We start from the raw sequence: 14,982 nt of genomic DNA on the forward strand, positions 1-14,982 counted from the left end.
CATTGCTTCGGGAAGGAACGGTAATTATGGAAGACAACTAATATGAAAAAGCAAAATTTAAATTAAATAAATATATTACAAATTCCACTAAAATTAGACCATTAGTTTCAGTAACTTTGTTCTCATTTATAAACATTTATAACATTAACAAAAGGTTGATAAAAATGAAACGCCTCTGTGCGGATATTTATCTTCAGATAACTCTAAAGTCGAACCACGTAAGGCCTACAAGAGTATTCGGGTACCGTGTAAATCCTGACTTCAGATTTCCCTATTTAATACAATATGGCAAAGTGACTGTACACAAGCCGTCTATAAACTGAAGTAATCATCATTTAAGAGACCTGTTTAGTCATAGACTGAGATATGCAGAAGCCGCTTGGTCATTTTGCTAGTCATTAATAATTCTTGGGAGGTATGTTGGCGGTGAGTATGGACATTGAATAGGCCATGATTATTAATTACAATTAACAATCTTCCAACGACCCCTTGTTCTTTAAGAACACACAACTTCTTCTCTCAAAATCAAATCAAACTGAGTAGCCGGATAAGTGTCATTAATAGCCGGATAACCCTAATACCCAACCCTGATACTAATACTAAGCCTAAACCCTAATAAATGGGGGCCTTAGCCAGCCAAGCTAGGCCCACAGGTTATGAAAATTTACGATAAAGAGTTGTAATATCTGATACTCCTCAACCATTTAATTATGTTTTTTTCTTATCTTATTTGTAGATATGAATTTCGTAGTCGAAAAGAACAATGCTGCATTACAATCTGTGTCGTAGCACTCTCCTGGGCTGCCATTACACAGTCCTTTATCTCACTGTGTGGTGGCAGCCTAGGAGAGTGCCACCACAAAGATTGTAGGTATTCCTGCTAAGGCAGCTGGCAAATAGTATTGTTCACCGCTCTCTTTATTGCCTTGTACTTTTTTACATTTATCAATTTCGACCAAATGTTTTTTTATAGAAATGTCTCGAACTGAATAACAAGACATCATTGTATTTTTAAATATACATATATAGTTAAAAACTTCTTTCCAAAAAATTAATCCTGAGTCCCGGATTCATCCTTGGACGTCCCATGAAGCCCCTGCGTGTGCAGAGTCAAGTTGAAATCTACACCATATCGTGGCGGACATCGCACGGATAAAAAATGTACAAGTAGACATAAAAACGACTCAGGAGATACATATCTCCCAAGGCAACGGCCAAACAAAAGAGAAACATATCTCCCAAAACAAACAAACAACAACGCAACAGCAGCGTGAATCGACAAACAAGCAAACAAGAAGCCAAATACTTCAAAAAAATCTCACAAGAAGCGGCAAAAAAGTAATATTATTAAAAACTCCTGTATTATATCTCTAGGATACTGACTCCATAGTTCTAGGAAGTCCTCTTCCTGAGGACGATATCTCTTCCATTGAATTGGGTAAGTTTAAACTCGAATGCCATGTCAAGAGTGGTATCTTCTTAGCACCTAAAAGTTATATGTTAGACATAGAAGATGAAAATATATACGGATATCTAAAATCTCACAACAGCAGCGTGACTAGTTTTATACTAATTATATCTCTAAAATATATTCGGATATCTAAATTAAATATTCTATTTTTGACTTCTATTATTTCTTTGGTTATAATGAATTGTTTCTTGAATGAGTTAGTATAAGATTTATTTTCAATTTTGCACAAGCGGGTCAATATGTTGAAGTTGGTTAACTCTAAATGGTGGGATCCAATTATTTTTTAGAGTTGGGTTGGAGACGCCTGAAGTTCTAGAAAAATTACAGCGTCAGATAAAAATATAAAATTGTTCCCTAAATTAGTTTTATGTTACACTTAAAATACTCATAAAACAAACAATACACAATAGATATTGGGCATACAGTCACCAATAATATAAGTCATCTGAAGCCCGTAACAAGAAAAGTACACAAATCAAAATGTGGTGATATAAAAAAAGGACACGTCTAAAACAAGGCAGAAACTCAAAATCAAAATCCCCAAATTGTATTTTCTAGGGTTTGTAAGAAATCATGGCTAACATCGTGTCGGAGTTGAACATTGGTGATGACTGCCAGATATGTGATATTACAATCTACGGTATTCTAAAGACTCCTCTTGTCCGGATGTCCTAATTCAGCAATTAAAGATGTATCTACAGGATATCCGACGTGTAGCTGTATTATATATTCTGATCCGTTTTCACATTTATCAATTGCGACAAAATGTTTATTTTTTGTATATAAAAATATTAAACCTAGTCTAGAAATATTGCAACAAATATGGAGTACCTTTATTTGTAATACCATAACTTCTAGTATTATTTACTGTGTTTATTCTAGCCAAAAGAAATGAATCAGCTGGGAAAATGATGATCACGATTTGTCGTATTGGCCCTGCTTCATCCGAAGAAGGTTAATATACAATGCACTATCTTTAGCGAAGGTCGAAGATTGCTACTTCCCATTGAAAATCCGACGAATAGCATCTGTTAGAAAGATCGCATATTTTCCAAACTTGGAATAGCATATCCCTGTCACAGGTATCACTCCATTCTTTAACCACTGCCATCGGGCACGGCCCCAGCTTCAGACCCGTGGGGCTCAAACAGTACCATATACGCGAATCCAGGAATTCTTATGTTGGCTTGCTTGCTGGAGTATTCATATCTTGATCCTCATCGTCGCTTAAGTCAATTATTTCCACCAACTTAGTACTTTGCTGGTTCTGCTTTACCCGCATTGATGTTACACTTTGACTGGTCTTCAGGTTGTCATGTCCATCATCATCATCATCCATTGGTTTATCTTGCTTTTCTCCAGAAATAGCTTTACCATCGAAATGCTGCTTTTCCGGAACAAGAAAGTTGGAGGATTGACTTATCAAAGTTTACCAGATAACAAACCATACTGACCTCACAGGCTCACACCAATCCAAGCACTCAGATAGTCATCATCTCCAAGTCGAAGCTGTTTAGTAAATTTTGATCCACTGGTGTAATATAATCCGGAGTGCTACATAAAAAACAGAGAGCGGATAATTAGACTTCCACATCCTCAATTTCACCACAGTGATCTAGCATTCGATTTAAATAATACGTGAATCACTCACAGGAAAAGAGGAGTATGGTAAGTTTTTCTTTTCTTTCTCGAGCATAATAGCATATCGAAGAAACCTAATCCACATTTTTCGATATGCCATTTAGTTATAATACCATTTAGCATAACACCACATTTCATAATTTATTTCTAAATTTGGAGTTTAAGGAATATGAAGTATCATTGCAAATCCACAATTAGCAACTAAACCTCTAATAGATAACCAATACGGCAATACCCATCAGGCCATCACCAAAATCACCATAATGCACAAATATTTAATACAAAAATACGATTAAATCTTGCAAAACAAATTATAAATACTCAAAATTACAAACCAGAAAAAATCCTGACTGAGAATGAAATCTTTCTCATCGCCGTCGCCGATGCTGGGGTTCTCCAAGCGGAGCTGCGGATTGTCATCCGTAGCTTCAGATTCTAAAAGCTCCTGGAGAACAGTTGATTTATTCGAAGCTGAAGCAAAAAATGAACAGTTGACTATCTGAGTGCTTAGTTTTAAGAGAAGTGAAAACCAACTGTCTAATAAACCTAATCAGACAGTTGCAAAAAATGAGACTAGAGTGCTTAAAAGGAAACGGGATTAATCTATTGACACTGGTGAAAATGACATCAGAGATACAGATATTGCCGAACTGCTCAATCGCTGTTGTCCAACTACATGAGAGATTATTGCCCCAATCGCAGTTGTCCAACTAGTAAACATGAGACAATTCTTGAAACTAACCTGTTTACACAGGCTCCCTTAGCCAGCCCCGTCAAAGTCCATCTTCAATCCCATCAGCAAGTTCCACGAAACTTGTGAGTGAGGGAATCAGAATAAAGAACTGGGGCCTCATGCTAAGGGAAATAGAATCTCCTGCAGAGGAATGCTAAGGAAAATAGAATCACCAAGAGGAAATGCTGGGAATACAGCAAATAGGATCCCGCTCCTTGAAAAAGTTGTGATCTTCACATAGCAACACCATCGGGTTTCTGGAAAAAGTAATCACCATAAAGAGAAGGAAAGAGGAAAGGAAAATCTTTTAGTTAGCAATATCGCAAAGAATAAATTCGAAAAGAAATAGAAATTACAAGAAGTGGAAGTTGAACAAAAAAAGGAAGAAACCTCAACCGTTATTTATAGGGAGAAAATTAGTACTGGTAGTTTTTATAAAGACATTTTGAATTAAACTTCAGTGGGGTGCTCAACAGGGCAGTTAATACATGGTTGAGAAAAGGTAGTGGTGGATAGTGGGTACATGGCTTATTAATTCTGCATTGACTCGATGTATCTAACTTATAGGGAGATGTAGTCGCAAACGAAACGGTCAAAGAAATTGAAGCATTGCTTCGGAAAGGAACGGTAACTATGGAAGACAACCAATATAAAAAAGCAAAATTTAAATAAATGAGTATATTACGAATTCCACTAACATTAGACCAATAATAATGGGTGCAACCAAACGACCGTTTTATAGAACAATTTGAAATGACACAGATTGATGACAAGGCAATTAAAAGAGCGGCAATGGAACATGGTTTCTTAGAGAAAGGAATCGTGGTAATTAATGGACGGTTTTACAATGACACAGATTGATGACATGGAATAAAATTAACTGTAATAAACCCTAAGTAAACGGCTATTAAACCACATTTAAAACAAATTGTAAATACATATTTGCCCCTTTCCTATAAAGTAACTCCCGTTTTGAAAATTTAAAATTCAATATAAAACGTCTATAGATATGCCATATACACTGACTAATGGTTGACCTTCAATATATATCTATATCTACTAGAATATTTCAGTAACTTTGTTCTCATTTATAAACATTTATAACATTGACAAAAGGTTGATAAAAATGAAACGCCTCTGTGCGGATATTTATCTTCAGATAACTCTAAAGGCGAACAATATGAGATAAAAACTATAAATGAAAAATATAATTAGTATTTTAGCATTTGTTTATTATGATACTTTATAAATATAAATCAAAGAAAAAGGAAAGACTTTCTCATTTGCATTTAATATGATTCGTATTTAATATAATTACTTGCCATTTAGTATATAATACAAATGCAATAAAAAAATATATTAGAGGGAATAAAATATGAGAACCAATTGTAAGGTGACAAATGTCAATTAAAGGGAGAAGATGTCCTGCTTTATATATACATATATAGTAGAAAGTAGATAGTAGATAGATAGTAGATATTTGTCTATTAATTGACAAAAATAAAGTTCTTACTAATAAAAAAATGAAAAAAAGAAAGTTTATAATATGAGATAAAAACTATAAATGAAAAATATAATTAGTATTTTAGCATTTGTTTAAATATCTGCACAGAGGCGTTTCATTTTTATCAACCTTTTTGTTAATGTCATAGTAAATGTTTTATAAATGAGAACAAAGCTACTGAAACTATTGGTCTAATCTTTTTTTTTGTCAAAAAACTATTGGTCTAATCTAATGTAGTGGAATTTGTAATATATTTATTTAAATTTTTTCTTTTTCATATTAGTTGTCTTCCATGATTACCGTTCCTTCCCACAGCAATGCTTCAATTTCCTTTGACCGTTTCGTTTTGCGACTACATCTCCCTATAAATAACGGTTGAGGTTTCTTTCTTTTTTTGTTCAACTTCGACTTCTTCTAATTTCTAATTCTTTTCGAATTTATTCTCAATGCTTCAATTTCCTTTGACCGTTTCGTTTTGCGACTACATCTCCCTATAAATAACGGTTGAGGTTTCTTCCTTTTTTTGTTCAACTTCGACTTCTTCTAATTTCTAATTCTTTTCGAATTTATTCTTTGCGATATTTTCCTTTCCTCTTTCCTTCTCATTTATGCTTAAATTGACAAACTTAATCTTGATTTCTATGGCATATCTCAAAAAAAAAAAATCTACGGCAGACATAACTCTCAAACATCAGATGAACGACTCTAGCGATGATTGCAGCTTCGACATTCGATTTAGTATAGCAGATTCTTTCTGTGTTCTTCAAGAAGAGTCTAAGCGTACTGTGTTTCTTCTAGCCAAAAGAAATGAATCAGCTGGGAAAATGATGATCACGATTTGTCGTATTGGCCCTGCTTCATCCGAAGAAGGTTATTATACGATGCACTATCTTTAGCAACAATAATGTCCTCCATAAAACTGAAGTCATGAAGTTGTTGATCCTCCGCCACGATGGCAGAAAGCTTCTTAATTTGCGAAATGGGGTCCTGCAGCGAGATGTGGCCTCCTTTTGTGCCGCACATCTATTTTTAATAATATTACTTTTTTGCCGCTTCTTGTGAGATTTTGTTGAAGTATTTGGCTTCTTGTTTGCTTGTTTGTCGATTCACGCTGCTGTTGCGTTGTTGTTTGTTTGTTTTGGGAGATATGTTTCTCTTTTGTTTGGCCGTTGTCTTGGGAGATATGTATCTCCTGAGTCGTTTTTATGTCTATTTGTAGAAACCTTTGGAATTACCCGGAATAAAAAATAGTTTATTATAAATTCTCGTTAAAAGCGATGTATTTTTAAATTTAGAAGTAAAATAATCAAATATTTATTTTACTTACTAGGATGTCCAGGGACGTTCGGATGATTCCCAGCCGTAGGATGTCCAGGGACTTTCGGATGATTCCAATCGGACTCCGGAAACACGAGTTTTGTCAATTAATGAACTACGTGATAGAGTACTTTCGTATATTCAATATCTCTACAATATCTGTAGGTGAACCAACGTAGTTTACTACCATAACTTATGATATCCCCTAGATATGTCGACTACTACGATTATGTATCGTGCCTACAGGACAATAGTATATTTGCTGTATTCCCAGAAAATATTTCATAAGGGGGGCATGGTTAATATTCTTATAGGACCTTTTCTCAGCCATGTATTAAATTCAAAGGTGCATTACAAACAAAGCCTGCTAAATGGAGCATAAGAGCTCCTTTACCAATTACATACAAGAAATCACATCCTATTAAAAATTAGTACAAAAGATTGCAAAGACCTGAAATAAAATTCCGAAAAGCATTATCAAATCACGTTTTCCATAAAATATGCACCGAGTCAATGGCTTTCTGTCCAATTTTACGGAACTCCTCAAAGAAAATACTCTGATGCACCATCCATAAAAAATAAATATCTACAGTCCGAAGACATGCCAAACTGTGCCCCTCAACTTAAAATTAGCTCTTCAACAAATCAATACATATGCCTTATATATGGGGACTTTTCGGCAGCCCTATGTGACTATATAATATACGGAATAACTGGTAGATAAAATTCAATAATTGTATCTATTTTAATGTATAAAGTGTTAAATTATAGAATACAAACACTTCTAAGTAATAACCATAGTTGTATTAGAAAATAATACGGATATCCTCGGATACAGGCACCTGAGCACATTTTATCTGCATGTTATACAACAGATATGATGTGGTTTTATCGTGACTCCGCACAAGCAGAAGCTTTAAGGGAAATTTTACTTATCAAACAAAAAAAATTATAAACCAATGCCGTTGCCATGTCCATGTCTTTACTATAAGTTCATTCCCTGGGAACATTAACCGTACACATCGTAAACATGGATAACCTAATTGGACGCCGGGAACATTAACCGTACACATCAACTTGACTCTGCACACGCAGGGGCTTCATGGGACGTCCAGGGATGAATCCGGGACTCAGGATTAATTTTTGGAAAGAAGTTTTTAACTATATATGTATATTTAAAAATACAATGATGTCTTGTTATTCAGTTCGAGACATTTCTATAAAAAAACATTTGGTCGAAATTGATAAATGTAAAAAAGTACAAGGATATGTAGCAGCCAGATCACAGATATCTAGTAGATACATTTTTAATTGTTGAGTTAGAACTGCCGGACAAGAGGATATGCCATAAATAGCAGTTCAATTCGGGGCATTTCCACAAAAAATCATTTTGTCGTAATTGATAAATGTGAAAAAGGATCAGAATAATGCAGCTACACGTTGGATATCCCGTATATACATATGTTATTGCTGAGTTAGGACTACCGGACTAGGGGTTATGCCATAGATAACAGTATGACTTGTCACTGCACCATGCCTTCTAGAAACTGAAGTAATCACAAACAGTGGAATTATTTTTGAAAAACACATTTATTTATATAGGAGGGCTCTTAATGAGTAACTGAAGTAATCACAAACAGTGGAATTATCGAAACTGAAGTAATCACAAACAGTGGAATTATCGAAATGCTGCTTTTCCGGAACAAGAAAGTTGGAGGATTGACTTATCAAAGTTTACCAGATAACAAACCATACTGACCTCACATGCTCACACCAATCCAAGCACTCAGATAGTCATCATCTCCAAGTCCGAATGTGCTCTATTGTAGTCCGGCTAATATGGAAAACAGTTGAATAGGACGTCGGAAACAAGAGTTGCGCCATAAATAAGGTAAACATGGATAACCCTAATCGGACGTCAGGAACACCAGCTGTGCTTGTACCAAAAAATAAGAAAAGTGGATATATACGGATACAGGCGCTTGTAAGTGTTTTATCAGGTTGATATCGACTCGGATGGTGTAGATATAACCGTGACTCTGCACACGCAGGGGCCAGCTTTCCTATTTCTTTTGTGTATCCGGATAGTAATTTGATTCTCGTAATTCCACACAAATCGAAGAAAAATATTATGGCAACCTATGGAATTACCGGAAAAAAATTAGATCATTGTGGATTCTCTTTAAAAGCGACGTACATTTAAACCTGTGAAAAGTAAAATAATCAAACATGTATTTTACTTACTTCGAAGATAAATAAATATAAACCGTTTCCGTTGCCAAATTCATCTACCAGGCACCTGTCGATAAAAAAGGTAAACATGGACCCAATCGGACGCTACCAGGTGTGCCTGTACTTTTTTTTTTATCGAACTCTCTAAAAAATAAGAAAAACGGATATATACGGATACAGGCACCATTATGTTTTTTATCGGGCGATATCCGCCAGGATATGGTGTAGATTTCACCGTGGCTCTGCACACGCAAGCGTGACTCGCCACTTGCATCCAAACTAATGGACATGGAGTTACATGGACATGGATTATTGATTGAGATTTGATTTGACCCAAAATAATTCCCGCCATAAGAAACAAAATCTACTGGCTAATTTACTATAAACACGGATTGCAATCTCCAATAGAACAGACGACCGTCAGATTTCCACTCAATCCAAGGGCTCGTTATTTCCCTCCATTCTAAGTCTAAAAAATTCCCCAAATTTCCCCGTTCCCGCATTTTCCTCGTTCTCCTATAAAATAAACCTTAACAATCTCAACAGCACCAATTTTCGCTCACTTTCTCACACTTTCCAGTCAGCCAAACAGTCTTTATTTCTTTTATATTTACCTGAAATGGCGCGTACAAAGCAAACAGCAAGAAGATCGATCGGAGGAAAGGCCCCAAGGAAGCAGCTGGCTACAAAGGCAGCAAGAAAGTCTGCGATTGAGGCGTTGGTTTCGTCCGAGGTTGTTCCTCCGCCTTCTTCTGCTGTTGTTGCTCTGTCTTCTCCTTTGCCCGTTTCTGGTGTTTCTTCGCCTGCGTTAATTGAGGGTGTGCCTCCTTCCTCCGGTGGTGTTTAATGCAAAAAATTAATATTGTGCTAGAGTTTTTCTGGATATATATAAAGATAGGATCGAAACGACTGCCATTACCTTTCTCAACCCCATTTCGTCCATTGATGAATATAATAACAGGAGTATATTTTAAAAAAACTCAAATGTTAGGTACTTAATTTTTTTAGATAAACATTCGTATCCGAATTTTAGTCTGTAATGCATTCAAAAACGAATCATCCGATCCAATTGTAGTCTGTGTATTATGTACACCCTCCGTCCCACTCTACTTGACAAAATTTTGAGTTTTTGATGTCCCATTCTAATTGACAAAACTATCATAACTTTAATTTTATATTTAGTTGACTAAACACTAACTTAATTAAGGATATTTTAGTCAATTAACTAGCTTCCTTGAAAAGGAAATCAGCCATTTATTTATGGACGGAAGAAAATCAGCCTATCCATAAGAATATACAGTTGATAGAAGAATTAATGTATTACTATCTACGGGTTATTCTAGACAAAGGAAATAGACATAACAAAAGTTTAATTTTTTTTGATAATTGGGGAGGGGGAGCGCTTGTGGGAGTAAAATTTATTTGTCTCTAATTAGTTGTCCATTTAAAATTTCAATATGACTTTAGCTACTACTCCATGAGTCAATCTACAATGCATTTATTAACTAATGAGGTTATATTTGTATTTACTCTTATATTTAAGACAAAACACCCACTATCTTAATATGTACTCCATCTAATGGACAACTAAATAAAAACGGAGGGAGTATCAAATTAATACTCCCTCCGTCCCGTTTAAGAAGTCCCATATTCTATTTTAGGATGTTCCATTTAAAAATTCCATTACTATTTTTAGACTGTTTTTCCATTGAATACCCTATTTTACCCTTATTTTTGTTATCTTAAAAGAGCTCTATGGAAAATTTCACTATCATTAATAGGGGCAAAACATGAAAAAATATAAAAAGACAGATAATTAATGTTTTCTTAATGTGTGTGTAAAGTCAAATGGGACTAGTAATGGATTAATTCTAGAGGGACGTATTTTATTATAAATTCTCGTTAAAAGCGACGTATTTTTAAACTTAGAAGTAAAATAATCAAATATTTATTTTACTTACTAGAAAATAAATAATTATAAGGAAAGTGGACATATACGGATACAGGCACTTGTACGTTTTTTATCAGGGTGATATCTGCCCGGATATGGTGTAGATTTAACAGTGACTCTTCACACGTAGGGGCTTAAGGCGAGTTTTGCCATTTTTAGAGACGAATTCGGGTAGGATGTCCCCAGCCGTAGGATGTCCAGGGACGTTCGGATGATTCCAATCGGACTCCGGAAACACGAGTTTTGCACGAAAAAAGCCAAGCCGTACTGGCTCCGCCCCTAATTAATACGGGAGGAAAATTAGTTTTTATAGAGAGGTTTTGAATTAATACATGGCTGAGAAAAGGTCCTACAAGAATATTAACTCCTGACTGCAGATTCTGGGTACTGGCTCTGCCCCTAATTAATACGATATGGCAAGTGACTGCAGACAAGCCGTCAATAAAGAAGATATCATAATCAAAGAGACTTGTTTATTCATAGATCTTCTAGTATTAATACATCAGTGGAAATTTCAACCCTATGGGTTCCGTCTAGTCTAGTGTCCACCGGTTCTCTGCATCATCATTAACATAAGGCAATTGTTAAGTAGTAGTACTACTAAATGCTTTACATATCATATTTACCCTTGAAAAAGACGACATCATGATATGTGCGCATATATTAGTAGGATAAACAACTGATTTTAACATGAATATGCTAATATTTTTATTCCTTATGTTTTTTGCAAATAAAAATTGTGATTTAATTCGGAAAGATCAATGCTTTTTTTGATAATATCTGACTCCTTAAAATGTATATCTATACCATATTGATCATTTAGACCATCGAATCAATCGAATTTTTGGTCATTGGTCCTCAAACCCTAAAACATACTTCTCTAATTAGCGAAGCATACGAGAATACAGTTTATTTTTATTGGTGTAATAGATGTATCTATGATGTGGGGCTTTGAACTGCTAAAAAGTTAATAAATGGATGAGAAGTGTTTAATCTCTGTATTTTCGAATGCTGCGTTTAGAGGAGTATGTTTTATTAGGGTTTGAGGCTTAGAGACAAAAAATTCAATTGATTTGATGGATTTTACAAGGCAAATAATTTTTAAACCAGCGATATATATTGACATTAATTCCCGGCCCACTGCATTCACTTAAACCACCGCTTCGCAGATTAAAGTAAAACAAAAAGTCACCGATCTATGAAAACACAAATACTACAGTAGACAATAAATTTTCTAATTTCCATCGGCTAGTTTTTCACTTCCCAAGAATTTCAACTGATGGATGAGATTTGAGAGAGCGAACATTAATGCATTTTCGTAAATCCAGTGGTCTATTAATTCTAGGGCAGGGGAAAAAGTATCAGTCATGCATGTTGAGACTCTCGATATTCATGCATGCTGAGACTCTCTATATTCATGCATCCTCGATTTTGCAAAGCTTAGACTGTACATGTGATTTTGCTCTACAAGTGCCTCATGTATGCAAGTTGGTGTAAAATTATAATTGTTTTTATTAGTCTGGTATGTGTTTTTAGTTGTTGTTTTCTGGTAGTAGACGCGTGAGGATTCAAGCTTGTCTTAGTATTATTTTTTCTGATTATTAGAACTAAGAAAACTCTATTTTTATTATGTCAGGTTAGTTCATAGTCCTGTATTATCTAGCTACTCATCAAAATCAAAGGCATAGCTTTTAATTTGCAGCAGATATTCATGTTATATATTGACTTCTTAGTTTAAAACCATCCAGGAACTAATAAGCCATGAGTATTTTTTTTTTATCTAAAATCACAAATTTGAACTTATTTATTTGTAAATTATTTTAAAATTATAAGCATGTACTTATTTTCATTAAAATTATTTGAAATGGCACAAGATAACCTTTGTATCTCCACTTTATATTAGTAAATATCTACACCTGGTGTTCCTGGCCGGGCAATTCATGTTTTACCATTTTACGGCTAATGTGCCTAGTGGATGGGCTTATAATAAAAGACATGGAAATCATTTTTCTATTTTTCTGAGAAAGTAATTTCTACAAAAGAGAGAGAAAAGCTGCAAGGCTCTTCATATTGAACTCTTGTTTCCGGCATCCGATCGGACATATCCGAACGTCCCAGGAACACTGACTTGAATGGCTACAGCTTTCGTGAGGAAATCTTTCCGATTAGTATTCTAAAAAGGGCAAAATCTTCCTTGTGCAGAGTCATTGTAATTTGTAATATCTATATCATGACCAACAAATATCCGATAGATAAACAATGTACACTTGCCTGTATCCGTGTCTAACAAATATCCCATATATTTTAACACACATTTATTAGGTTTTTCTCTTTTAACTTTTGAATGCATTGAATTCATTATTAATGGTGATGCAGAGAACTGGTGGGTAGTAGACTAGACGGAACCCATAGTCTTGAAATTTCCACTGACGTACTAATACTAGAAGATCTATGACGGAACAAGTCTTTTAAATGTTTACTGCAGCTTGTAGACGGCTTGTCGTCTACAGTCACCTGCCATATCGTATTAAGTAGGGGCGGAGTCACTCCCCAGAATCTGAATTCAGTAGTTGATACTCTTGTGTTGTGGGGCTGACGTGGCTTGACTACAGTTATATTTGCTTTTCATATCCATTAAAAGGTAAAACATGAATTTCTAGTTGTTCACTTGTTCAAATTCACTTTATAAATTAACTTTGATAATAAAGGTAGCCTTTCTATCTGGTAGCAAATTTATGGCCTTTTCCTATAGCTAGAATAACCCGTATATAGTAAGTTTAATTCTTTTATCAACTGTATATTCTTACGGATAGGCTGATTTACCCCCGACCACCCATGCCTTGGAAAAGTAATACTCTTGTAGGGCTTACGTGGTTAGACTCTTGTGGGGCTTACGTGGTTAGACTCTTTGATTATGATATCTTCTTTATTGACGGCTTGTCTGCAGTCACTTGCCATATCGTATTAATTAGGGGCAGAGCCAGTACCCAGAATCTGCAGTCAGGAGTTATTATTCTTGTAGGACCTTTTCTCAGCCATGTATTAATTCAAAACCTCTCAATAAAAACTAATTTTCCTCCCGTATTAATTAGGGGCGGAGCCAGTACGGCTTGGCTTTTTTCGTGCAAAACTCGTGTTTCCGGAGTCAAATTGGAATCATCCGAACGTCCCTGGACATCCTACGGCTGGGGACATCCTACCCGAATTCGTCTCTAAAAATGGCAAAACTCGCCTTAAGCCCCTACGTGTGAAGAGTCACTGTTAAATCTACACCATATCCGGGCAGATATCACCCTGATAAAAAACGTACAAGTGCCTGTATCCGTATATGTCCACTTTCCTTATAATTATTTATTTTCTAGTAAGTAAAATAAATATTTGATTATTTTACTTCTAAGTTTAAAAATACGTCGCTTTTAACGAGAATTTATAATAAAATACGTCCCTCTAGAATTAATCCATTACTAGTCCCATTTGACTTTACACACACATTAAGAAAACATTAATTATCTGTCTTTTTATATTTTTTCATGTTTTGCCCCTATTAATGATAGTGAAATTTTCCATAGAGCTCTTTTAAGATAACAAAAATAAGGGTAAAATAGGGTATTCAATGGAAAAACAGTCTAAAAATAGTAATGGAATTTATGGCATGGTACAGTGAAAAGTCATACTGTTATCTATGGCATAACCCCTAGTCCGGTAGTCCTAACTCAGCAATAACATATGTATATACGGGATATCCAACGTGTAGCTGCATTATTCTGATCCTTTTTCATATTTATCAATTGCGACAAGATGATTTTTTGTAGAAATGCCCTGAATTGAATAACAAGGGATTCATAAGACATCAGTCTATTTTTAAATACACAAATACTGAGTCCTAGCCTTTACATCTATATTTTGTGTTAGAGATAAGTTTGAAACCATATCTTTTGTGTTACTCATTAAGACCACCCCCCCCCCCCCACATAAATAAATGGGTTTTCCAAAAATAATATAAGATTACTTCAGTTTCTAGAGGGCATGGAACTGCTATTTATGGCATATCCTCTTGTCCGGCAGTTCTAACTCAGCAATTAAAAATGTATGTACTAGATATCTGTGATCTGGCTGATACATATCCTTGTACT

This window comes from Mercurialis annua, linkage group LG5 (assembly GCF_937616625.2).
Source record: "Mercurialis annua linkage group LG5, ddMerAnnu1.2, whole genome shotgun sequence".
NCBI lineage: Eukaryota > Viridiplantae > Streptophyta > Magnoliopsida > Malpighiales > Euphorbiaceae > Mercurialis > Mercurialis annua.